The 26,519-nt window shown below is 27.9% G+C and overlaps 1 protein-coding gene across 1 annotated transcript in view; it reads left to right on the forward strand.

Moving 5' to 3' along the window:
- Positions 1 to 9,484: 9,484 nt before the first annotated feature.
- LOC121113722 (neuropeptide F receptor-like) overlaps positions 9,485 to 26,519 on the forward strand; it is a 94,161-nt gene continuing 77,126 nt past the window's right edge. Inside the window, exon 1 of the mRNA XM_040707575.2 lies at positions 9,485 to 9,705. The gene's annotated coding sequence lies outside the window, so the exon portion shown is untranslated. The remainder of the gene's footprint in view (positions 9,706 to 26,519) is intronic.

Here is a 26,519-nt window from a genome sequence, read left to right on the forward strand (position 1 = left end):
AATTTGTGTACCTATAACTCCTCCTACCTAATCTAATAAAACATTATGACTGCAATGTTGCTTTCATTTTAATCATTTTTAAAATTATCAGGGTTAACATATCGTATTTTGTTTCATTTTTTTTACATACCAGCAGACTTAGAATTTACAAATCAAATAATACTTTTAGTCACGACTTTAAATTAATTTCACATTCTACAAACTTCCATTGTCTCACTTAATGCAAGGGTTTTCTCTTCTTGTTTAATCTATTACGAATTTTAATTTATATACCAATTTTTTCTCGTACCCACCAGAAAAAAATATATTGACCTTAAATTTAACCAAATTGTAAAATATATCATAAAAAATCGTTTATTGTCCTTAAAACAAGTAAACCATAATACTTCTTTTTTCCAATATTAATTGATTTTCTGTACATTAATTTTATATATATATATATTCTAAAAATCACATAGGAACTTCATCTCAAAATAATATTATTTAATTAATATAATCACGATGAAAATCATTTGTTATACAAGGTTCAAATAAAAAAATAAATATGTGTAAATGAAAAAAGATAATAACATCTAAAGGAAAATCTTCTAAATAAGAAAATTAAAAACAAAACTATAGGACAATTACATTTCAATTCAAATCGTACCTCTCTAGCACTTTGTGGGATCTTACGAGGAGTCTGTCCAGACCAATAGGTATGCAAGAGTTCTCACTAGTTAATACGTAAAGAATAAATAAAACTTTAATGGTTAAGTACTCTATTTTAAAGTGAAATCTTTGTGTAGGTGGATCCCCAAACGTTATTGCCGAATTGTAATATTCCTGCAAAATCTCAGCGGTAATATACACGAAGTGAACAATTTTTGGGTTATCCCAAACAAATGTCTTGAAGTCTCTAGACTGGACCTAAAGAATGTGCAGTCTCTCTCTAAATCTTCAACTATTGATTTATTCTTAAAAATTGTTGAAGTAGCCATTCTGTAGCGGAACCACTTTTCTATTGAGTCCATGAAAGGTTGGAAAATATTTTTTAAGCCCATCTTCCGACGGCTTACAGCCTAATCGAAGGAAATTTATCTAAAAAATCCACAACAATTTTCTAATTGCTCAAAGTCCCCAATTGATTCCCATGAATTGCTAATTTGCTTCCAGTAAGCATTTACCATACTTGAAGGCTAAAAGATCTCTGCAGGACCCATAACAAATATTTCATTGAATGGAACGTATTTCTTATTAAATTCTCTTTCAAGCATTTTTCCCAGAAATCCAAACAACTACGGAGTGAAGTTAAAAGATTTCCATACAGTTTCTATATTTTTTATATTTATGACCCACGATGAAATTAGAGCATACTGGCCGTTCTTTTAAAGATAAGCACGCTATGAACACCGAATAAATTATCCCTGGATGATCTGCATTTTGTCTTTAATTTTCTTTGAATAAGGAGTATACCAACAAGTAAGTGGACTACTCTGGATATTACGACTGTACTCCATATTTTTAACCTATCTAAATAATTTATATGTTGCCTATCAAACAACAACGTAGTACTAGAGATAGATTCTAGGACTGACTCTCTTTGCGTCAGTGTTGATGCCGATCGCTCCATCCTCTTTTGTTATTGAGACTCCAAGAAGAGTTGATATACTGATTTATCGGGAAAGCCCTATACATTACAGATCCTATTTACAACTTTTACACAAGTTTGGACGACTTATTAAACTGATATAAAGCTTATAGCTACTTATCTATAGAATTATCTTCAATCAAGATTAATGAGATATTTTAAGAATTTACTACAAAAAATAATATAAAAGGATTTCCAATTTTGATGATTATAATCTTTCTAAAAAAAAAGTAATGTAAACTAACATTATATATGCTGTCTAGAAAAAATCATGAATATCTTTTATATGGGATCTAAATAAAAACACGTAAAATCACAACTTTTAACACTTTAGATACCACTTTTACAGATCATTAATACAAATTATTATTGTATGTTAAATATAATGTAAAAAACTGTAGGTTATATATTAAATATTAAAGTAAAAATACGCTTTGTTCTGTGTTAGAAATAAGGAAAATGAAAGAATAATATATGAGATATATAAAAAGTACAAATCTACATTGATTTTTAAAGATGGGAAATTTTCATTGTTTTCCTATAAATAATTAATTTTATTTTTATTGTATGAAGTATCTACTTATTGTTATATATATCACCATTGTTTTATTTACTTTTATTTATATGACGTAGGGAGTAGATCAACAACCAATGAATAGTTTGGCCATAATGTTCAAATGTAGATATCAGGGAGTCTCAACCTTTTTTTTGCGTGGCCAGGCAAATTTTAGCCTATTTTTGTGAACTAGTTGAAAGGTCTCGTTCGAGAACGAAATTGTTATCGAAGTGTTGGTTATGAACACTTCATCCTGACGGCTCTACCAAACCTTGTTTAAGAAAGGTACTGCAAAGCTTACAGACGTGGTGCTCATAGCAAGACCATTGGAAACCTCCATTAGCCTCGCTAAGGAAATGGAAGCGAGGGAATCTGTCATGGCGTCCAGGTATATGGGGCCAAAAGGTCAGCGTTGTTCCGATAGGAGGTGGTCGTCTTCCAAGGCTGGTCCAAAGGTCGATGGATGGAAATGTAATCAATGGAACTTTTAGCAATACTGTACATATAATTATATATGTATCTATTTTAGTATTATGTAAATTAGGCTGGATCGAATGCCCCATATTTTCAATTGTATTTCCATGCTATTCTCTCAAAATGTGAGACTTGATCATGAAAACATATATGCAAAAACTAATCGAAATTGGAGGTGATCCTAGGTGCCCCGCGAATCCCTCATTTTTTCGGTTTTTCGTAAAAAATATTAATATATCTTACCAAAGATATTTTTAAAAAAAATAATGCTATAACAACAAAGATACAAACGTTTTATACCTTAGTTTATTCATTATACAAAAATTTAGACGTTTTCCTAAAAAGAAAAATCATATATTTTTTTAAACAAGAGTTAACTAATTTATACTTGTTAATAACTAAATTTGAAAAAGTAAAAATCTATAATATTATCTAAGACAAATACTTTATATTTACTTTGCATTGCAATAAAATGTTGATGGCTTTCTTAAATTTCGAATTATTTTCCTATAATGTTCCACCACCTGTAAAACATTTTGATATTGTTTTTCTTTTTTGGGGAAGATGGAAAAAAAATTGTGGCTAGCTTCACAGCTATTTCTACTGAATCATACATTACAGTGATGCTTTCAACGTTTTTTTTAGATATCCGGAAATCTTTATTCCTTTACCATATTTCTATAATCTCTTCAATGAAACACATATTTAAATCTTAGTCATTTGTGATAAACCAAAAGTCCTTGCTCACTAAATCAGCTAATGTTACTTTGACTTTATCTCCAGAAAAAAGGTTTTCCATTGCCAGACTCATATCGATGAATTGGAGAATGAAGAAATATGTTGCGTTGATTTTGAGATAGCCCAGTTGTCAGCTGATGTAATTAGAAAAAGAAGAACGCATGGTATTTAAAAAGAGAAAAGAAGAGGCATTCCTGATCATAAGATATTAAATTTATATTTATGTGGCTTTAGTTAATTAATAGAAATGTATATATTATTATTATCTCATTACTTATTGTAAGTATGATATATTTATTTACATAACTTAGGATTAATAATTTAAGTTTATATTAGCAATAATCTTGTTGAAATATATGACGTATTCAAGTGGATTTTATCTTGATTATTGAATATTATGTTAAGCTTAAATAGTGGGGTGAAGTGTATTGTCAATGTGCTTAAAAAGGAGCCACACTCATTAAGTGCCAATTCACAAATTGGAAGGAAGTCATACGATATGAGTCAGTGGCTATCACTTTTTTCAAATGCACATTAGGGTGACAATTATTATTATTTTGTTTTTTGAAGGGGCTTAGATGAAAAAAATATTTTCTTTATATACAAAAAACATTTAATAAAAGTTTAAGCAGTTTTGAAAAATATTAAGAAGTAGCTGAACGGCCTTAAATTTTTGAAAGTTTATATTTTAAAGAAGAAACTGAGAACTTTCTTAAATACTCTCCATATACTTCAAATTAAAGTTTTTTTTTGTGAAAACAATAATTTGAGCTTACTAAATTTACAATAAAATATATTTAGTAATTATTTCAACAAAAATAATATTTGTATATTCAAAATAACGTCAATTGAAGTTGTTTTTAATTTAGGTCATGCCCCCTTTTTTTTTATTTAGCATATTGTAAAAAACTGTTTAATTGATAAACATGAAAATTTGCAATCACGTTTAAATTAAATTAAAGTGAGCGAAAAAATTTAAATTTTGTAATAGCGATGGCCTTAGTGACTTCTTGATAACCTTTTCACAGAAGGTGACCATTTTAACTCAATTTTAAAGCATAAAACTTACAATAAAAATTTAAGTAATATGGTACCTACAAAAAAAATATTTTTTAGATACATTTTTATTCTTTTTTTCTTGATGGTATATCAAATAAATGAACAACTACATACTTACTATATGTATTCTGTTTAAATTTTTTCATTCTTTATGTAAATTCATTTTCAACCCAGTATATTTATATATATCTATAATATTATAGACATAAATAATCTCTTACTTTAAGTTTTACATAAATGGTAATGACTTTTGGTAAGTATTTTCTTACTGGTGTTGGGGAAGATCCTTCAATGGTCTTCCACGACTTGTAGAAGACATTTAAGTTATAACTTGTCATTTGTTATTAACCCACTATATTCGATGATGAGCGCCACTCTAATTTCAACAAGATCATTGCATATGTGAAGCAACTCAACTTTTTCGAATCCCTCCATTTAGTATTTCTTACTATTGCAAAGTGCTGGATCAACTTATAAAAACTATCAAGGAGTTTTAAAAATTCCTGATTTTTTTTTTTTTTTTTTTGACTTCTTCGAGACAAAGTATTAAATATTTTTGTCTATAAAATAATTGCTTTAGTTTTTTGTTCTCCTGTGCTTAACTGCGATAGAGCTACTATTTTTTCTTTTTGTAGTTCAACTTTCTCGATCATCGAAGAAAGTGAGTGGAACGAGTTCTTCCGACAAATAAAATAAATGTTTAGAAAATTTGCAAGAGGTGGATTTGTAAATATGTCTATTAATTGAAGAATATTCAATTACTTGTTCTTCCCTTGGATTAAACTTGAATTCTAATCTCAATATCCAAATATTGAGACTATATATCATTTTTGAAAGCCAACAGACACGGTAGATTGCACCAGGTGACATGAACTTAACTCCACACTCAGAGGCATCCTCAAGGAATAACATGAATAATTTTAATAATTATCTATTTTCGTCTCTTTCATATCTTTTTTAAGATTATCTCTTGCAAACTCCATTGTAGAATCCCTGTTACCTTCCAAAAGACTGGCTGCATCTCCATCTGCAGTTTCAGGTTTATAGTTAGTTTTGTTGATTCCTTTTGCTTAAATATTTTGAACTAAGGAACATTTGGTGACGATTTCGCACTCATATAAGACTCTTAATTTTTCAAGTAGAACACAAGTTCCATTATTGTTGCTGGTATTTGAAATTACCGGGTAAAAACCAATTGCTTTTCTTTTAATAAATATGTATGTACTCTTTGTTTAATTTCAAACTCACTCATAATATATTTGATAAATCATAAAGAAAAAAAGAACAGAAATGCATTCAAATTGTATTTATTTTTTTGTAGGTAGCATCTTAACATAGGATAACTTAGATTTTTATTTCTAATGTTATGTTTTGAAAGTGAATTAAATAGTTAATTTATATAAAAAGGTCCCTAAGGCCATGGTAATTAAAAATTCAAATTTTTCCTTTCAATTTTATATGATTTAAGCCTAACTACCAATTTTCATATTTACCAGTTTAATAGTTGCGTTACAATATGCTAAATAAATAAAAAAAGGGTCATGAGCTACATTTAAATCAATCTCAATTGACGTTATTTTGAACATAAAAATATTATTTTTGTTCAAATAATTATTAAACATATTTTATTGTTTACAAAAATGGTTTAATCTGAAGTATATGGACCGTATTTAAGAAGATACTCCCTTTTTTCTTTAAAAATCTCAATTTTGAAAACTTTAAGGCCATTGAGCAGCTACTTCTAGATATTTTTCAAAACTGTTCAAACTTTTCTTCATTTATTTTTTTTGTACCATTGGATGTATTTATTATTTTTTAAACTAAGCTATTTACTTTTCCAAAAAAGGGGATTTTATTGTCACTCTAATGTACATAGTTTGTGTCATTTATCAACTAAAGTTACGGATCATATTTCAAGAAAAAAAAGAAAAGAGTTTATCCTTGTGAAAGACCTGAAATCGATTTTGGAAGAAGGTTGAAATATTTTATATCCCGCCGGAAATGTTTTAAGAGGATCGCAAGTGTCAGAAATGATGAGATTGTCGATCCGCTTTTCCAAACATGCGAAGTCTTCCTAGGCAACGATATTCTAAAGGCTAACCCATTGGTGCTAGAGGAAAATGAAGAGTTTACGCTCTCTGCCATTGAGTTGCTGTTGTTGCCGAAATACAATGTGTAAAGCAGACTGACATATTTGCCATGAAACAGTCTCATGGTGAGTCAATAAAAGCATTTGCAACTAAAGTGCATTGTAGAGCAATCACTTGTGATTTCCTGATGAAATGTAAATGTGAAAGAGAAAACGACTTTAAAGATGAAATATTGAGGATCGTACTGTATCGGTTGTTTTATCCAGTTTCAAGAAACAAAAGTCGTATCAAAGTCAGGGACAAGTTTTACATTTAGAAAAATGTCCAAAGTTTGGGAATATTTCATTTCAAATAATTAACTGAGGGTTTCAAGGGATTTAATAAGAAAACTATTAGGAATTAATAAACTGTTGGAGAAAATCAAGGAATCAATCCAAATAAGAGATATTTGGAAAATCCCAGGATCAAAGAAAAAAATTCAGAAGCCCCAGCGTTCTTTATTTTTGCTTCTAGTCTGTCAAAACCCCATTTAGTATTTTAAACAATAATTCATAGAAGAAAACTACACCTGAAGAGCAGCCTAAAGGGAATGTAAAGCTACTTACTAATAAGTTAGGTTACCAGTCAATTGGGTACAAATACCCACAGATGCGTCCTATGATTGTTCAATTATGTCTTTGTGATCCTAGTGAGTTTTCAAAGAGCTTAGTTTTATATCAATTATTTTTGTACAAGATGAATAATGTCCAATACCTTAGTACTCCCAGAATCTCGATACATATATAAATAGTTATTTGAGATGTTTACGGTTATATGAGATGTTATAGGACAGTTTTTATTTGACAAGATTTCTACAGAATAGATGAACCGAATTTTTGATCAATCCCCAGTCCTTTCAGGGGTGTTTACCCATCCAAGAGACTGAAATATCCTGTGTATATTTTAAGTTTTACTCCACTTTCTATGTGAAAAATATTATATTATATGTATTTTTTTTAGTTATATCTTTTTAGTTTTATACTTATAAACAAATTTTGAGGTTAATTAACGAGGTTTAAATAATGTTTTTAGTACGTTCTTATAATATATATATAAATATATATACCAGAACGATTAATAAAAAAAATAAACCGGAAGGGAATGTAAAATGTGTTATATTGTAAAAAAACTTTTCTTGTTTGCTAAAAAATTTATTAATTTATGAATAGTCGATTATCTACAGTCTACAAAAAGTAATATTCCTCACAGAAAATACTATTAATATTTTTTTTTTTACTAAGATATTTAATTTACATAATGAAATCTAATTTAAGTAAAATATTCTGTAAAGCATTAAAATTAATACTAACTATGGTCACTTATTTTTTTCCAACTCCACTTAAAACTACCATACTCCTCGAAAGAAAACTACTAAGGACTTTGATTAAATCAGTATTATATACGTCTTTGCTAGTCTAATTTATCATCAACTTGCGTTTCATTTAATACATGTTGTCTTCTGCAACGAGTAGTTTTGCTCTGATTAAAGTAGATAAGAAAAAATATATTTCGCAATTGTGTCTACTTGTATCACTCTTGATGTACTGAACACGAACCATTCCTCTTAATAGTCGATTTGACCAAAACCAGTGGTATTCCACTAGTTTTCTTCCTACTAACGATTTTCCATATCTGTAAAAATATAAAGACGTTGATCAATTTATCTGCATCCTAAAGTACATGGTTTCTTCATGTGTCTTTATATACATATATTTAACCAGTATCTCATTCTCATCAAAACTGTCCATGATTGATTGATATTGAACTTTCAATCGAATTCTCCATCCCTTGAATTATTGTCTTTTTATTGGTCCTTACTATGTATGTAACGGACTGTATTTTTGATCAACCCTTCGTTTACGAATTTCTCAGGGTGACTTGAAACCAACAACTACTATTTTTGGTTATTGTATCATATGAAACATCTAAACGTTTTTATTATTAAAATATCCATTTAAATTTTATGGTGAACCAATTAAAGCACATCCTTTAGGTCTTGAAAGGAAGTGACGAAGGAATAAACTAATAATGGCCTACCAATCCTAACCAATTACGTTTAAAATTTTCCTACACCCTACACCAATATAAATAGTGATTAGTGATTAATTAAATGATCTTATTTAATAAATTGAATGTCGAATGTGTATATTGGAGTGTCTCTTTTTCAGGGATTTTTTTTTTACTACTATCATTTCTTCAAATTGTTTATATTAAAGACTGTAATTAAGTTTACATTGCTAATAAAAAATATTAAAATGTAAGGTCTATGTGATAGGCAAAGCAGAGGGAAATAAAGACAAGTCCTATTCCGTATCAAGAAAGGATATATATGTACATAAGAATTACTCCATATTATATCCTTAATTCTACTAATAGATTATCAGTCTGTCATTCTGTCATACATAATCTCACACGTTTGGATACAATTTAAAGCTAGATGTTCTCTCCTTGAGAAGGAATAAGGAAAGCTTTAGAAAGTAAAAAACAGAGTTTACTTTGCCAACATCAATGAAAAAAAAAATCTTACAAGTTGAAAAAGTTCGGATTTGAAAACCTGGTTATTTCAAAATAATAATATTTAAATTTCATTTTTTTTATCTAACCTAAGAAATTAATTAATTATTTATCCTCATATTGAGACAAAAATGAACGTAACTTCCTTTATAACAGAAAGAATTTACTTGAATGTTGATACACTTCTTTATAAAAATATTTTTTAGGTCACAATAAAAAGAGTACATATGTTATTGAGTAAAAATTCATAACATAAGGGCTTTTCCAATGATACATTTTTGAGAGAAAAACACGCTTTCGTATATGCTGAAAAAATTTATAATATACGTGCAGCTTATTAAGGGAGAGTATACATATTATATCAGTAATAAAAAATAATTTCTCTCTCTTCAAACTGTCGTCCTTTGATAAAAAGTGTGTTCAAATCTCTTTTTACCATATTTAGTTCTACTTTTTTGCAAACAATTTATAAAACGGATGATCAGAAGTTTATCAACTCGCAACGGTTAACATCTCAAAACTTTAATTCCTGATTTCTTGCAACTTAATTTGAAATAACATAAGAATAAGATACTCTCTCTCGAAGGCACTTCATTTGTATTACCAACGTAAGTTATTAAAAATATTTAACTCCAATTTTCTATAGTAATTGTTTGATTTAGTACCAGGAATCAATTATTTGAAAAGTTGTCAAACCAAAGAAAAATATTTTATTTAAAAAAAATTTAAACGTTATTTTAACCAACGTAAATATTAGGGTTAAGTTTAGATAATAAAATTCATTATTAAAATACTAAACTATTTTGGTCTTTGATACATCCCACAAATAAAATTGTTGTTTAAAAGTAGAAATGGTATAAAATTAAGATTTAAATTTATGTCGACGGTTTGAGAACTTTGAAAAACTCTTTGTGATTAAACCGGGTAAAAAATTGTTCTCGGACCAAATTTGTGGCTCAACACTAGTAAATGAGTATATATGATCCTTAATTACTAGGCAGAATCTAAGCAATAAACATACAGATATAAAATATATTGATGCCAACAAATATAAGTGTATTATTGTATTATTTATATTTTTAAATCAAATTTATGTACAAGTGAAATTATATATATTATATTATGTCATTCAGAGACGGATTTAATTTACAAAAAAATATATAGTGAAGAGAAGGGCTATAGAAAAGATTGTATTAAAAATTAATACTTTAAACAATCAAAGTGTCCGAAAATATATTATTTAACATAAAATCAATTATAAGTCATGAATAGAAGATATTAGTCTATCATTTTTTTTTTATTTTTTTTTCTGATATGTGTTTCTAAGTTTTTTTAAGAATATTTCTCATCATTTTATTTTGTTATTGGACAATAACATACACTAAACTATATATTGCTTATATAATTATATATTAATCATTCATTACAGTTTTAAAAAGTCATTAAGTAAAAATGTTTTTACTTTGATACATGTGATTAAAATTTGACAGCTCTTTCATATATATATATATTTCATTATAAATAGTAAAGATACTTGCACTGTTTTGGAAATTTTTTTTAGGAAATGTATGATATTGACAGCTAACACCAACAATCGTAAAAATTACATTATTATGTATTCTTATTGAACGACTTAGCTTAGTGTAAAACGTGCAGGGTAATAAAATTATGTTGAACTCAAAGCGCGTGGGTTGGATTCACGGTTTCTCCTAGAAAAGGACACATACATTTTCTATTTGGACTTCAAATACAATTTCTCGATTAGATGAAGTAATTGTAATGATGTAATGTTTACTTTTACTTAGTCGTTGCAACTAGATCTGACCACTTTTAGGATCATTTAAAATAAAAATAATTGTCTTTGACTTATTTTACTAAGTTAATATCTATCCTTAAATGATTTCTACTTAACATTTAGTTTCATGAATAAGATTTTCGTAATATTTGCGCTGTTTTCTTGACTAGATTTTATCTTTTACAAATGTGATGATTTATTTTTCAATAATAAATGAAACGAAATATACCTCAACTTCCTATTATATCTTCTATAAGCATAGGTTTTTGTATTAAATTTGATTTTCCTTGATTTTGAGGGTGGCTGTGTTGTTCGTTGTATATGCTCCATGGGTGTGAATAGAAAACAAGAAAAACTTTTTTATCACTATATTCAATAATAACACTGTCCAACAAAATCACACTTTTTTTAAAGCCCTAGAACAGCATATGCTCAACTTAGTAGAGTTGGATCCCCTTATTCCAAATATGGCATAACTTTTTCCTTACTTGCCTCATTACTTTCACAAGCAGGTTATACATTTTTTTCTATTTTAGGGTCGTAGCTTCTGTAAGCGCTTGATGTTGAAGATAAAGATAAATTATGTGAATATATTTTAAGCCTAATGTTAAAAAATTATTAAATTATTATTTTCAAAATCTCATTATCTTGCTTACAACTCAAGTTATGATTGTTTAAAGTTGAAAATAGGTGTTTTTCATTGAGAAGCTCATAGCTTCAAGAAGAATATATTCAAAAAGTATAAAAGTATTGCATTTGATAGCTGAAAGTATGAACTTTAATTCAAAAAAGAGATTCCCCAAAAACGCTCTATATTATTGCCAATTTGAGATAAGGCCAAATTCATTTTTGAATTGATGTCATAAGAAAAGTCCATAAATTTAGACTGCCCTAAGAGAAAAAAGGAAAGAGAGGGAGAGAAACTAAGCGTTAAAACTTTGAAATGAAACTTCTCTTGGCTCTCCAGATTAGAATCCTAAATTCTGGATTGGTGTTCACCAATGAAGAAGCCTGTATGTGCAGCATGGAACTCCTTGCAAATTGTCCCTGGGTACTAGGATTTTATTTGTGAGGGTCTGCTCTAGACTCCATTGAAAGTACGTCTCTTGAAATCCCTCACTCACTACGGGTATTTTGTCTATGGAGCTTAAAATAAGGATACATGAACAGTGGAAATCAAACTAGTGAATTTTAGAATCAATCTTAATTACAAATCTGTTTTCTATGTTTAATCTTAGATCTTTGTTAATAGTTGGAGGTGTACTGCGGAAATTATAATCAAATGACAATAAAAATAAAAAGACTTAACATCTGCATAGAATACTACTTTATGGAAATGATAAAGAGTTAAGTTTGAATTTATTATTAGAACTATAAAACTTGGTTATTTAAGCCCCCTAAATGGCTGAGGTTAGCATGACGCTGACGTCACGTGAAAACACTCGATTCATTTACTGCGTATAAGTTTTATAGTGAAATTTGTTTAAGTCTGAAGAAATTCAATTAAATGAATATAAATATTTGTATAATATAATTTAGATGACTAGGATTTTCATCTGTATTTTTGACTGAGAATATTTAGCCCCCAATAATAATCCACCAAAATTGTGTTTTAGCACTTTCTTGATATTTTTCCCCAAATAATGAATATCTTGGTGAAACCTCTCGCTTTGCTCATCTCTAATTTCTCCAAAATATTCCGGTAAGAAATTTAAGTGAGAATCTAGGAAAGTTATTCTTAGACTCAAGTTTCAAACCCAAAGCCTTGTAAGATGCTATAAGATCTTTAACAAGTTCTTTGTAATTGTGGGCCTTTTCATTTCCTAAGAACTGCTGACATACTTTCGTTAATGAGAGCCATGATCCACACTCTCAGATTGAGAGTTCTTTGTTTTTGTTTTTTTAAATTCACTACTCGACGTTAGTTTTTTTATCTGAGGTCCAACAAAAATTCCTTCTTTTATTTTTGCATTGCTAATTTTAGGAAACTTTTCTTTCAGATATGAAAATCCTTTTCCATTCTTGTTTAAAACTTATACAAAAAAAATCATTAAACCCAATTTAATATGAATTGGAGGAAGAAATTTCTTTTTTGGATCAACGAGAGAACTTTTATTAAATTTTTCTTCCCTGGAGTAAAAACTCTTTTATACCACTTTTTATTACTTTAAAGGTTGTTTTATCCTAGTTATCCCATTCACACACATAAAAAAACAGCAACATTTATTATAGTCGAATGCATACCAAACAAAAGTGCCATAACTTTTACATCTCCAAAGATTGACGATTTATTTTCAATGTAGTGTTTTTAACTTTGACTCATACTTTCATGGGTTTCTTTCATACCCACTGCATAATTTTATAATCAAGGCGAATTTCCTTCATTACGGAATTACAATAAACAATTCCCTCTTCTGGCGAGATTTGTAAGTCCGAATCTCGTTTCCTTTAAAACCTTATTTTAGTCTCTTTTTGCAGAAGGTTCCGTCCCTTTAATATTGAAGCTAAAATTTTTGAAGACAGTTTTGTCAGATGTAAATCTCGAACGAGATCATTTAACTCTTCCTGGCCCAATAAATGAGGTTTACTTGAACAGTTTGATGGGACTTCCGTATATTCATCTTCTATGTCCTCTCTCGGATTGTCAATTATTTCAATTTGATTCGGAGAAACAGGTATTAGATATCTTTCATTGTGAGGAAGTGGTCTAAATTCCAATTTCATATTTAGATATCTTAGAGTGTGTTTTGTATGTTTTTTAAACCTGCTACTTTTGTCTTTCCAAAATAACAGTCCGTGCTTTGGTTTACTGGCTCTCTTCATGCAATATGTAAGGCAAAATACAGATGACAAGAACCATTATTCATCCACATAGTGAGATTTTTGACTCAGGATATACAACATACATGAGGAGCCCAGCTTTTATTCTGATGCCCAACTTTAAAACCAAATTAATATTCGTAACATGTTTTGATTAATGATGTGAAACGTTGTTTCTTGACATGGACCGTCAATTCACCACAAATAAAAACAAAAATTGTCCGGATTGTTTAAGCAGTTTCATTGCATGTTGAGTGTGTACTTTACAGAAATTATATCAACTTCTTTTTTACCGGCAAATAAGCCAAGTGTCATTTTTGAAATTTTGTATTTATTACAATTTAAAAATGGCAGCATTTAGTTTTAGGCTTATACATAAAGCGAATATTTAATATATATTTTGACCATAATATAAGGTGTTTTGGTATTTTTCTCAGCAAGCTATAATATTATAAGGATAAAAGTTTCTAAAAATAGAAGTAAATTTGTGTACAAATGTTGATATGACATGTTCCTCCATTACAAGGTTCATATCATAATCTTATGATTATATAAATGTATCGCTCAGTACAAATTTAAGTGGATGTCAAAGTTACTTATCAATTTATAATTCATTAACATTGGTAATCTGAAAGGATCTAGGGATCGTATTTGATATTTTTTAAACTCTTGTGTATTCGAATATTTATTTATAAGTACTTTTTCTAAGACAAACATAATATCTTATTCTATAAACCACTTCAGAATTAAGGAATATAAAGTTAAATAATTTAGATCATAGCAACTTTCACTAATACCTGGACCTAGATGCTAACTAGGATATATATTTAGAACAATTGAATTCACACCTTCTGAATAAAGAAGCAATGAAAATTATTGCCAAGAAATTCAGAATAGCAAAATATTGACAGGATAAACTCTCAAGGAAAGGCGATTGACACAATTTCATATATTAAGTATAACAATCACAATGTTGATGAAATTGATAAAAAATATCAAATTAATCTATATTCGAAAGCTATATTAAATAAATATACTATAAAAACAAAAATATATTGACTTATTACATTATGCTGATTTATGAAAAATAAGATTTTCTAGGCACTTTGGAAAAGACACTCAAATCTAGATTGATTTATTCAGTTTGATAAATGAAGCATATATTAATTGCAAATTATATAAAATATCTTTATTTTCGTTTAAAAGGCTTCATACTAATTACAATTTATAGAAATATACACATTAGGGTATACTAAGCATATTTCAAATTCAATGGCTTGAACTTACACCATTATCAAATTTGTCATAGGTAAACATATGTTCATCAAGATTTAAAACTATGATAAGTGATATTGCATCCCGATAATCAAAGTCATTTAAGCAAATCATAGAATGAAAATTCAATACAAAATTAACTTTTCTTCAGGAATAACATCATCTAGACATTTAGTATGTCTGGATTTCATAGAACATATACAAAACACAATTCTAATTCAGTGGCATGAAACATTCCACCGTTACCATTTTCATTGAGTAAAAATATAGTATTTGATTCATCAATATCTGAGACTCGGGTGATGCATCAAGATATATAAAGTCTATTAAGGAAATCATAGAATTAATATTCTAATGAATAATTAACTTTTTATTCTGTACTATGATCATTCCTCATCTATACATCCATATATTATGACTTGATTACATGCATACTTATTTTAAGCTCCATTGAAAACCTGATGACTCATTGCAGACCCGTAGTAAGTAAGGAATTCCAAAAAATCAGACATTAAAGGGAGTCCTTGGAGCAAATCCTCACAAAAAAAAAATCCCTTCCTAGTAGTTAATGGCAATTCAGCGGGGATTTTTTTCTTCTTTTGCACAGGATTCCTCATCACATATACACTCTTCTCTATTGATGAAACCCCAACCAGAATTCAGGATCCTAATCTCAAGAGCTAAGAGAGATTTCATTTCAAAGCTTTAGCGCTTTTTTTTTTTTTTTTTTTTCTCTCTCTCTTCCAACTAGGGCAGTCTAAAGTTAAGGACTTTGCTTATGAGATCAATTCAAAAATGAGTTTTGTCCTTAAAATATTCTCGTAGCCTTATCTCAAATCGGCAACTCTATATAGCGTTTTTGAGTCAATTTAAATTAAAGTTCAGACTTCCAGCTATCAAATGAGATACTTTTAAAAATTTTGAATACATTTGTCTTGAAACTATGAGCCTTTAAAAAAAACATCTATTTTCAACAGTAAGCAATCATAGCTCGAGTTATAAGTATGATACAGACATTTTAAAAATAGAATTTAAGAATTTTTCAACATTGGGCTTTAAAATATATTCATATAATTTATATTTATCTTTGACACCAAGCACTTACAAAAGCTTTGAACCTTCAAAATAGAAAAAAATATATGACTTTTTTGTGAAGGCCATGAAAAGCCATAAGCAGAGGAAAAAATAAGGCCATATTTGGAATTAGGGGATCAAACTCAATTAAACTGAGCATATACTGTTCTTGTACCATTTTTGCTGTTGGACAATGTATTCAAAAAATTTATGTTATATATTATTGCTTGTAGGTAATTCTTTGAAAAATAAGAATTAAATTAATTGAACGTTTAAGATTAGGTGATAAAATAAAATTTGAAGTAAAGACATATTTAACAAGAGAAAATGTTATGCAAGTTCCAGTAATTATCAGATAAATGCACAATTTAGTAAATTAAAGTTTTGTCGAGTTCGAGTAATGTTCTATTATTAAGCTACTATATACTGTAGTGCTTTTTATTTAAAAATACGTTCAAATTTTAGTGTTGTAACATACAGATATTTTTTAAATGGTCGCTAAATCGGATTTTGACCCTTTACATATTTACGACTATGTGTCAAAACACTGGAATTGAAGAATAAAATGTATACAAAATGAATATGTTACAGTATATAGTTGTAAAAATATGACCTTATACTAGTGCGGAACTTTTTTTAGTTGTAGACTCGAACAGTGTTTTTTTTTATTATCCAAAGATACAATTATTATAAATTGAATTTTCGAAGAGGGAACATCTTTGAATAAAGTAGATGAGGGTATTTCCAATATATTTCAAAAAACGAAATATATTTATTGTTGAGAGATATTTAAAAATTACATGCAGACCTTCAACTACAAAAAATAATTCTAAAATCGGCCAACTGGTTAGCGAGATATGGCCACTTTTGAAATCTCAACCACTGAGTGGCGCTTACAAATTGAAAAATATTAATCACTGATTTTAGAGGTCATATTTATGATTGAAGTTGGTTTTTGGTGTCAAATTATATATTTTTGGGGGTGAAAAGTTTGAATTTGAGGGTATAATCATTGTTAAACTATGGAAAGCAAGGTTTTTCAATGTGTTAATGTTAAATTAACATTAAATTTGCATGATTGAATTAAATTTGAAGTGAATGGAATTACCCTTGAACCACTTCATAACGGAGAAGAACATGGGATACTGGTTAGGGGGTTATATTATAAGTCCTTGTTGGACGTGTACTAGACATAAATGACTATAATGTCGATCCCTAATTCTATATCTTTGCTTAATACAGAGTAGAATTGTGCATGACAAATAAACGGCTATATACCAAAACATTTTTCAAGTTGTCAGGGTGAGTTGTTATGGGTTTCCTATTTTAATAGACAGTTGTGTTATATTTTTTTAAAGTATAGAAATAAAGCCAAATAATTGTTTTGCTGATATTTTGCTCCCAAAATTTTTAAGGTAGATAGTGATTATGTCGAAAATTACCCAGTACTCTCCTAAATATTATTAAAATGTATTTACGGGGAAATAAAGAGTTGCTCTAATTCGGATTTTATTTTATTTAGCACATCTAAAGAATTTCAAAAATAATACTATCATTCTTTTTTTTAATAAATAGTTTAAAAGTATAAGTTGACAAATATGAAACTACATTTTTCTTCAAATTTAATTATCGAGATAAACATTAAAGTTGATAATTTAAAAAATTAAATAAATACAGAAAGTCCCTGCAAAATGCACTTTAAAACCCCGCAAATTTCACATAACGCAGTTTTTAAAATTATTCTGACTCCCCGTACAGTGCTGTATATTCGCCTCATTTTGGAAGTTTTTTGTATGAAAATAAACTATTAAAAACTACTTCATATGGAGGTAAACAATAATTTTTGTATTCGTTATCCTTATTTATTCATAAAACATTATTTTATGATTTTTTTATAGGGGAGAGTTTCCCATAAATATTTGATTTGATACCTAGAACTTTGGTTAACTTATTATACAAACAAAAAAGCTTGCTGAATAAACATAGGTTATTTTTGAAATGATTGGATTAAAAATCAAGTAAATATTAAAGGTGTACAGGTATATCAGAGTCTGCCTTTTGTGAAGTTTCATTGGTTTTTTTTTTTTTTCTTAAATATTATTTATTCTCAACCAAAAAAGGAGAGCATAATTATTATCAATAAATAAGGAAATAAGTTCATATAAATATTTTACAAATTCCTTCATATTTTCAGTAGGAGGAATTTCTAGACGTGTATACAAATTAAGGAAATTTAAGTTATTAAAATGGTAGTTTCATTCTTCTTTTTTTTTCTCCTTGTTTCCCCTTTCCTTTTTTCCACTATAAAAGTATTTACTACCAATTATAATCACTATTATGATTTATATATTTATGTATTCTCTTGACCTTAAAAAATCAAATATGTGCATTTTCAATCTTAATCAAATCTTTAATTTGTTAAATCATTATATATTATAAAGATATAGAATAAGTTTTTATAGATGCATGCAATTCCACTTAAATGCTACTGATGAAAATGAGTGCACAGGTAAAGCAAATTCCTGAATATATATATATACTAAATATTATACTCGAGTTTTTGCAATATACAAGTATTTGTTTGGTTTATAGGATGTACTAATTAAGTGGAATCTAATGTATCTCTATAAACTTATTGTATATGCTTATGATAAATTAAAAATTAACATATAAAATTTGAGTGTAATAAAAAATGAACATGTTGGATTTTTGTAGTTAAAAATATTGCCCTCGTGACCTTATAGGTAAAAACTCATTTTCTTGGCTTATAAAATAAAATAAAACAAAATTATTATTTAAAAAAACATTTTAAACCCTAGTCTATTAATGTTCAAAACAGCAAAAGTTTAATAAATGTTAAAATGCACAGTGCTTTTACAAGTAATTTTATAAGTCAAGTACATCGCGTTTCGTATCAATATGTGACAAATTTAGTATCATTATATATAATGAGAAATTTCTTTTAATATAAGAGTTTTTTTATTCATGTAGAGCATGCAACAACATCGGGACACACGTGTCACAAGCTATTTTCTTTCTTTTAGCTTTTTAATTCATGTATTAATATAAAGATATTTTGAACATAAAATAAGGAGAATATCAAAATTTAAATGTTAATTCTTATACATTTTGCATCAGCAAGTCGTTTCATTTTTGATATAAATCGACTATATAAAGAAAAACATTTGAATGTTTCATATTTTATGTTACTATAGTAATAACAAGAAGAAATACAGCTATTCATTTAGAAAAAATAAATCTTTTTTTGGGAAATATACTTTTCAAAAAAGAAAAAAAAAGATTAGATGTTATGTTTCACATATGTATAAGACAAAAAGTTATAACTATACGTAGTATTTTTAGGGGGGTATATAGTCCAAAATGTTTATTTTTGTAAAAAATGAATAACTTTGAAGAATGAGTCATATTGATCATTGTTATAAAAATGTTTACAGCTTTTGTGTCAGGAGTATTTTTCTTATATAATTATACCTTCCAAAATATAAACAATTATTGCAGTGGGCGACTCTAAATGTCTACTCTCCATGAACCCCCATATTCCATAGTCCAGTAGCGAACAATCTGGCGATAAGGGGGGTCGCAAGTTTTGAGACCAGAAATGGGGGAGGTTTTCCTTTCATAAAGCTTGAGTTTTTGAAAGCTAAAAAGGATCGCGCCGCTGTTATTAAGCCTCCTGAAGTTAAGGACAAGCTTAAAAGAGCAATTCACAATGTCTGCAACCTCCTTTACTAAGTTTTGGGTGCGGAAAAGCTTTGCAATCTGTAGGCTTTTTTAACTACATTTTCGTTATTTATTGACGTATTGGAACGAATAATATAGCGTATGAAAGCTGACAAATATTAACTCAATTTATTTTTATAAACCAACATAAATTTCAAATAATACCGACTCTTTGAAGCTCAATTGGCAATGTACGATTTACTTACATAAACTGTACACATACTGCACAATATTTCATCGACATATTGGAGTTCATTCTAGACTTTGTATTATAATGTGTGGGATAAAATAACTAGACTGAGAGTTTTATATATTTTTTAAAACCTCTTTTTGATTTAAGTAACTTTTTTTGGATCCCATATGTCCACTTGCATATACAAAGTTATCATTGTTTTATTGTGATGATCAATTTTGGGTACTTTAAGTGCAAAATAGACCATTTTCCAATTCCTAGTTATTCAGATAGCCAACATAAATTTGAATTTTTATTTTAATTGCAGTACTATCATATATATTTATTTATGCTCTACATATTACCTATGTCAATCCAGCAAATGAATATTTTGATATCATTGAATATAAATGTTATCTTGATGATAATTTATTTTCCAAAGAGGAGAGTTAAACTTTGAAGAATACTAGATTGTGAGTAAGTGAATAAATAAACATAACCTAGTACTAAAGAAATATTTTTTAATTATAGTATGAATGAGCAACAGTCGTTTGAATATACCCAAATATTTATAGACTTGTATAAATATTTCTATATATATATCTGCTAATATAATCTAAAAAAGAAAATAATTATGTGTCTTAAGGAGATAAAAAAACCTCCTTCATAAATCTTCATGGCCTCGTTATAAAAAGGCATTTCTTCCCGTCTTACCTTTATGACATTATTATTAGTTAATGCAGCTGTGGCCGTGGAAGGTATGTAAAATAAACAAAATACCGATCCGTAGTACGTTTAGCCGAACACATGCTGCAAGTAAATGTATGTAAATCCGCAATCTATCATATGTAGTTAATAATCCCTCTATATTTTAAGAAGAAGAAAAGGTTCAAGTTTTATGTTATTTACATTATACATGCTTGCTTTCTATAAAACGAATGAGTGGGTGTAGTCTAAACATGTTCCTTTTAGTAGAGATTGAAGAAATTTAAAGGTTGAACCATGTTGATTAAAGCTTAAAGATTGTGCACAGTTTTTGAAGTTTCAGAATTTCAAATTTGTAGAAAAAAAATTGTATTTAAAAAAAAAATCAATATTAGTCAAATTATAGCAATTTATTTTGAATGATTATTGATTTCAATTAAAGTTATTGAAGTTTTCAGTGGTAAACTGTTAACTAAGGCAACTAAAACATATCGTAAATTATCCCGTAGCCTGGAAGTTGGAAGTAACTTATGTATCTAAAGAAAAACGTGAAAAATGTTATTTTTGCTGTATGATGAAAACTACTGGGAATGTCCTCTTAAATATGATATAAAGGGACTGTCTTTCGGTTTTGACAACCCTTTTAGGTACAAGCTCCCAAGAAATAACCTGTTTCAACTTTTTTAGTGCATCAGACAGTCAAAAGGTTAATGTTGTTGTTATAAAAATACTCTATATTTTGTATGCCCTATGGTCAAGCAAGGAGAAATGATATTGAGTAGTTTCAAACTTTATAAAAATCTATATGTGAGTGTTTTAAAATATTTTTATAGTACTTTTTTATTTGACCTTAATTATGACATAGAGATGACGTGTTGTATATTACTTGTTTCTGTCTTTATCTTATTCGTAAAAATTACTAAACATATGAATACGATATTTAGGTCAAAAATAATATATTAATTTGTAGAAGAAAAAACCCGTAAAAAAACTCTAGATATATATAATAAATCATTAATTTTAATGAATAAGCAATGTTTCAAAGGTTTCCATTTGTTTTATAAACTGATTTTTTATTGTAAAAAAGAGGACAAATAAAATATCGCTGTACCGCGTATAGCAATCAGTTTTTGTCTTATACATATGTGAAATTAATGTCTCAAAGGATATAATGAATACAAATATGGACTTTTCAATAGTATAAACACTTTTTAAAAACAGATTAGATCTTATATTATACATAAAAGACAAATGCTTAAAAACTATTGAAATATTGTCGGAGTGAAAGATTATTTGCTCATCAAGGCTTTTAAAAATAAGTTTTATAATTTCAAATGTAGCCAGGATTACTAACCCGGAGGAAGTATTGTTTTTGAGTGAAGCCATTGAGGCATACTACCAAACACCAAGATCGGAAGATTATCAAGGGAATTCGCAAAAAGTATATTAAAAAAGTAATTAAGTCAATTAATATTGGTGTAACAGTAAATAACTGCTGATCGGACAAAAAATCACAAATGTTCAAACTCCCACCTATTCGTAAAAAAAGGAGATTAATTCTTCCAAAAAAGGTTTTTTGTTAAAATCATAAATAAAAACTTGAAATTGAATAAAACTATTGAAAAATAATCCAAACAACGTAAAAAAAGGTATCAAAACTTTGATTAATGGAATTAAAATAATTTCAATCAAATAAAATTATTTTAAGACAACAAAAAAGAAGGCAAGATTAGAAAATTAGAAATTCACCTTCAACTTGCAACAAATTAAGCTGATACAAAATATTGTGTCTGAATATGGAATCTCTATTTTAAAGAATATATACATTGCCTTGTACAAATGAGTAAATTTTCACAGCAAATAGAAAAGCCAGTATCAGTTTATGAAAAAAATAGTTGTTTTTTCTTTTACATTCTGACAAGTCATATTTTATTCGACTTTAGTTATTAATAATCAACATGACGTATAATTGTTTAAAATTGTAAGTCTTTACTAGGAAAGGAAAAAGACGCACTCAGGATATATGTATTTTACAACAAACAATTATTGATGAGCGTAAACACTACCATTAAGAGGATAATTTTAAAATCTAACAAGAAATAAAGCAGGATGAGTTGACTATCCCTAAAAAAGCGACATCACTATATTTTTCATTTATTTTTGCTAATCTTGTTTTTTTCTTCAACTGTATACATAAATAGTTTATAAACAGTTTTATATTAAATAAACAAATATGTATTGTTTATGAGACATTAATGAGCCTTTTAGTTTAAAGTTTTTTCCCAAATATATACTTGAAAGACCATATTGACATCTAGAAACTTATAAAATAAAATAAAAGGTTTCAAACAACAAAATAACTTAATCGAAAAAAAAAACAATAAATAAAAATACATTCATAAATACATCTTCGACACTTTTTTAACAGTCAGCTATGAATTTGAAATGACTTAAGGCATTAGAAACAGGTATCTAAGAACATTACACAAAACTCTCTCCTCCGATACATTTTTAAAGACAATGCACCGTACCTTGTGGCAGCGTATATATATATTTTTTGTAAAACTTCATAGGAGAAAATAAAATAGATACGACATTGATGTGTATCAAACTTGTCCTAGAAACGGGTAGCGGGTTTTTATGGTAATTTGAAGAGGACTTTTTATTTTCAATGCTGTTGTCATTATTGTTTAATTTTTGAAGAGAGATCATCTAAGTATAAAGTAATAACTATTACGTGTGTTCATGCAAAACGGAGATAAAAATGAGGATTTGCTCCAGAGTTATATGTAAGTATAAGTCTTTGTAGAACTCCAAGATGAAGAATTGAAGATTAACATCGAAGTAACTCCAGCCTATATGTCTTTGTTATATACAGAATGGAATTAATGAATATTTCCGTCCTCTCACGGCTGCTTGCAGCTCATCTAATATAACGAAATGAAAGCTAAGCTACTCTCCTCTCATACATGATTCAAATTGTCATGGTGAATACGTTAATATTCTGTTTCTTTTATTTTTACATACCAGCGGGACAATAATTTCGCATCCCTACCAATACAGCACATTCAGTGACAAATTGACAGTATTGCCTTAAACGAGATGTATTATTATTTATGACTCAGCAGAAAAAAACACTTTTTGCAGGTAATAAAAGAATTTGGCAGCCTAAAGCAGATATCACGGTGAGATAAATAAATGATTGTTACATCTAACTTTCATCAAATTTGGAGCAAAGTAGATCAGTAGACAACAGACTCCGGAAAAATTATTATTTTGAGCTCAATGTGCATAGCTTTGATTCACATTCACTCCTAAAGAAGTAAACCATATATCAAATATATGCACATCAAAGACTGTTCTTAGTTTAGATGAAGTAATTATAATACTATAATATTTGCTTATACTTAATTGCTGCAACTCAATCTCACCAATGATAGGATCATTTTAAATTCAAAATATTCCATTCAATTTGTTCAAGTGGAAAATATAACTTTTAAATCAAGTTTGAGGTGGTTCTTTCTTTTATGGTTTTGGCTTTTTTTATAAAAAAATCCTTTTGATAAAGAAAAAGTATATTAGTCAATAAAAAACATAAAGATTGTCACCTAACAGTTATGACGACAACCATAACAAAGAAGCACTTAATATGTTTTCTCTCTATAAAAAAACTCACCACGATTTAAAATCTATAAATATTTCTATAAAGACGACTTATGAAAATATCATAGCATTATATAAAAATCTTTTTTTTTTTTTTCAATATCTATAAAAGCACTCATAAATATTTCTATTCTAAGTCAATGTTCCTTCTCTTGATGAATTATTATTTTTAAATATTATTTAAATTGACTTTTCGGATAGAATACACATTTTGAAATATATTTGTTTCTTTAAAGTTTAATGAAAAAGAATATCTAGTATAGATGGTAGAAAGTCCATATCTTGCAACTTTATACAGTTACAGTTATATACTCTTTGAAACTCGAGAACGTAATCAAAAAAATTACATGGAGTAATGGCAAGAAAAAGATAATACATCCAGGATTTGTGAAGGTGGAGATAGGAGAGCTCTAATAGAAAGCCTCCGATGACTGAATCTTGACTTGAAAAAAACAAATATACGACCGAAGATTAAAATTTCCACACTTTCTATTACATTTCTATTTACATGAAAAACACGTTAATTTATTTTCTATATAATATTCTTGTTATACAACGATATTAATTTTTATGAAACCTATTTCAAAAATACTAAGAAGAAAAGCTTATAACCAGTGGAAAAATTTAATGATGGAAGAAAATATGATAGAGAATAGAATCAATTTTATTCAAGCCTGGTACCTTATGTATGGAGTCCAAGTAAAGTTTGGAGACATTAACTTTGACCTCAAATCAAGTCTTCAAAATACAGACACAAGTCTAACCACCCAGCTCTGGTGGTTTCTAGAAAACTTTAATTTAAATAAATTAAATTCCGTATTATTTAAAGATGTGGCTGAAGAATTCAAATAAATGTGGGGCCTAAAAATGATTAGTTAAATAGAAGATGATGAATACTAATTGAGATTTTTCTTTTAAGTATAAATATTTGATATTTTTTTGATTTTCATATTTCAAAATAAAATAAAATATATTAGCTAATATTATTGATTAACACGACGAATCTTTTTTAAATATTATTTCAAAACTAATAACATGGTATAATTCTAAATAAACAATGAAAAAATACATTTTACATATCTTGGTAACTTAATATAATAATAATGTGGGGGCTAGCACGAAAAGTTATTTTCAATTTTGGGATAGGTGACCACAACAATAAATAGTGCAAAAAATTTAAATCAAAGTTTCAGTGAGAAAGTATATAAAGTTCATTTTTGATTATTATTTTTTTCCTTTCATAAGATTTTTCCATAAAGAAAATAGCAAAATATATTTTTTTTTTGTCACAATGTCCCTGAACTCTACCACTAATAAAAAAATGCACAAAATGAATAAGCTATTCTAAAATTGCATAAATATTAACAATGTGTAGAAAAAAGCTCATAATAAAGTACTTTTTACAATTTGTAATAACCAATACCTGGACTTCGTTTCTCGCTTTTTACTTTGTATAAATAGGTTTTTCTAATACAATATCTATGCATTGCACATAAAAAGTATTTTCCTTCTAGAAAAACTACGTATGTTCAACATAATTGCAAAAATGTATTGTCAATAAACATAAATTTGGAAAGGTTATAACTTTATTTTGATAAATACATATTTTTTAGAAACAAAATTTACTCTACTGAGTAACTCCGTTTGAGTGTGATCGTGTGAGGTATAAAGTTCTATTCTTTATTATTAGAGCGGAGTTTGTCTGTTTGGCAACCCCTAATAACTCCAAAAATAAGGTAATTTAATAACTAACATAGACTGTCAAGGAAAAATTTGTTACACAAGATATTATAAAGATATTTCCATCTATGGAGTATATAAACGATTTAAGGAAAGTAACAGAGAGTTTATAAATGATTAGGGTATTATCTACATCAACAACCAATACTGATTGTTATGGAATATACACGATTTAAAATGAAATGATGATGTATGGACAGACCACGACATAAGTATGACTTCAAAATAGCAATGGATATGAAACATTGAAGTATGATGCTTCGATATATTTATAAAGCTTTCCAATTTATTCATTTATTATATAAAAATAACTTTTTATTTTCCTATAGAATCGTAATTAAGTTACTGTGTAATCGATCTTTTTTTTTTTATTCAATAATATTGTTTTATCCTGAGATACAAGTTGAAAAAAATAACACTATTCACAAAATCTTCAT

Source organism: Lepeophtheirus salmonis, chromosome 2 (assembly GCF_016086655.4).
Source record: "Lepeophtheirus salmonis chromosome 2, UVic_Lsal_1.4, whole genome shotgun sequence".
In the NCBI taxonomy this organism is placed as follows: domain Eukaryota; kingdom Metazoa; phylum Arthropoda; class Copepoda; order Siphonostomatoida; family Caligidae; genus Lepeophtheirus; species Lepeophtheirus salmonis.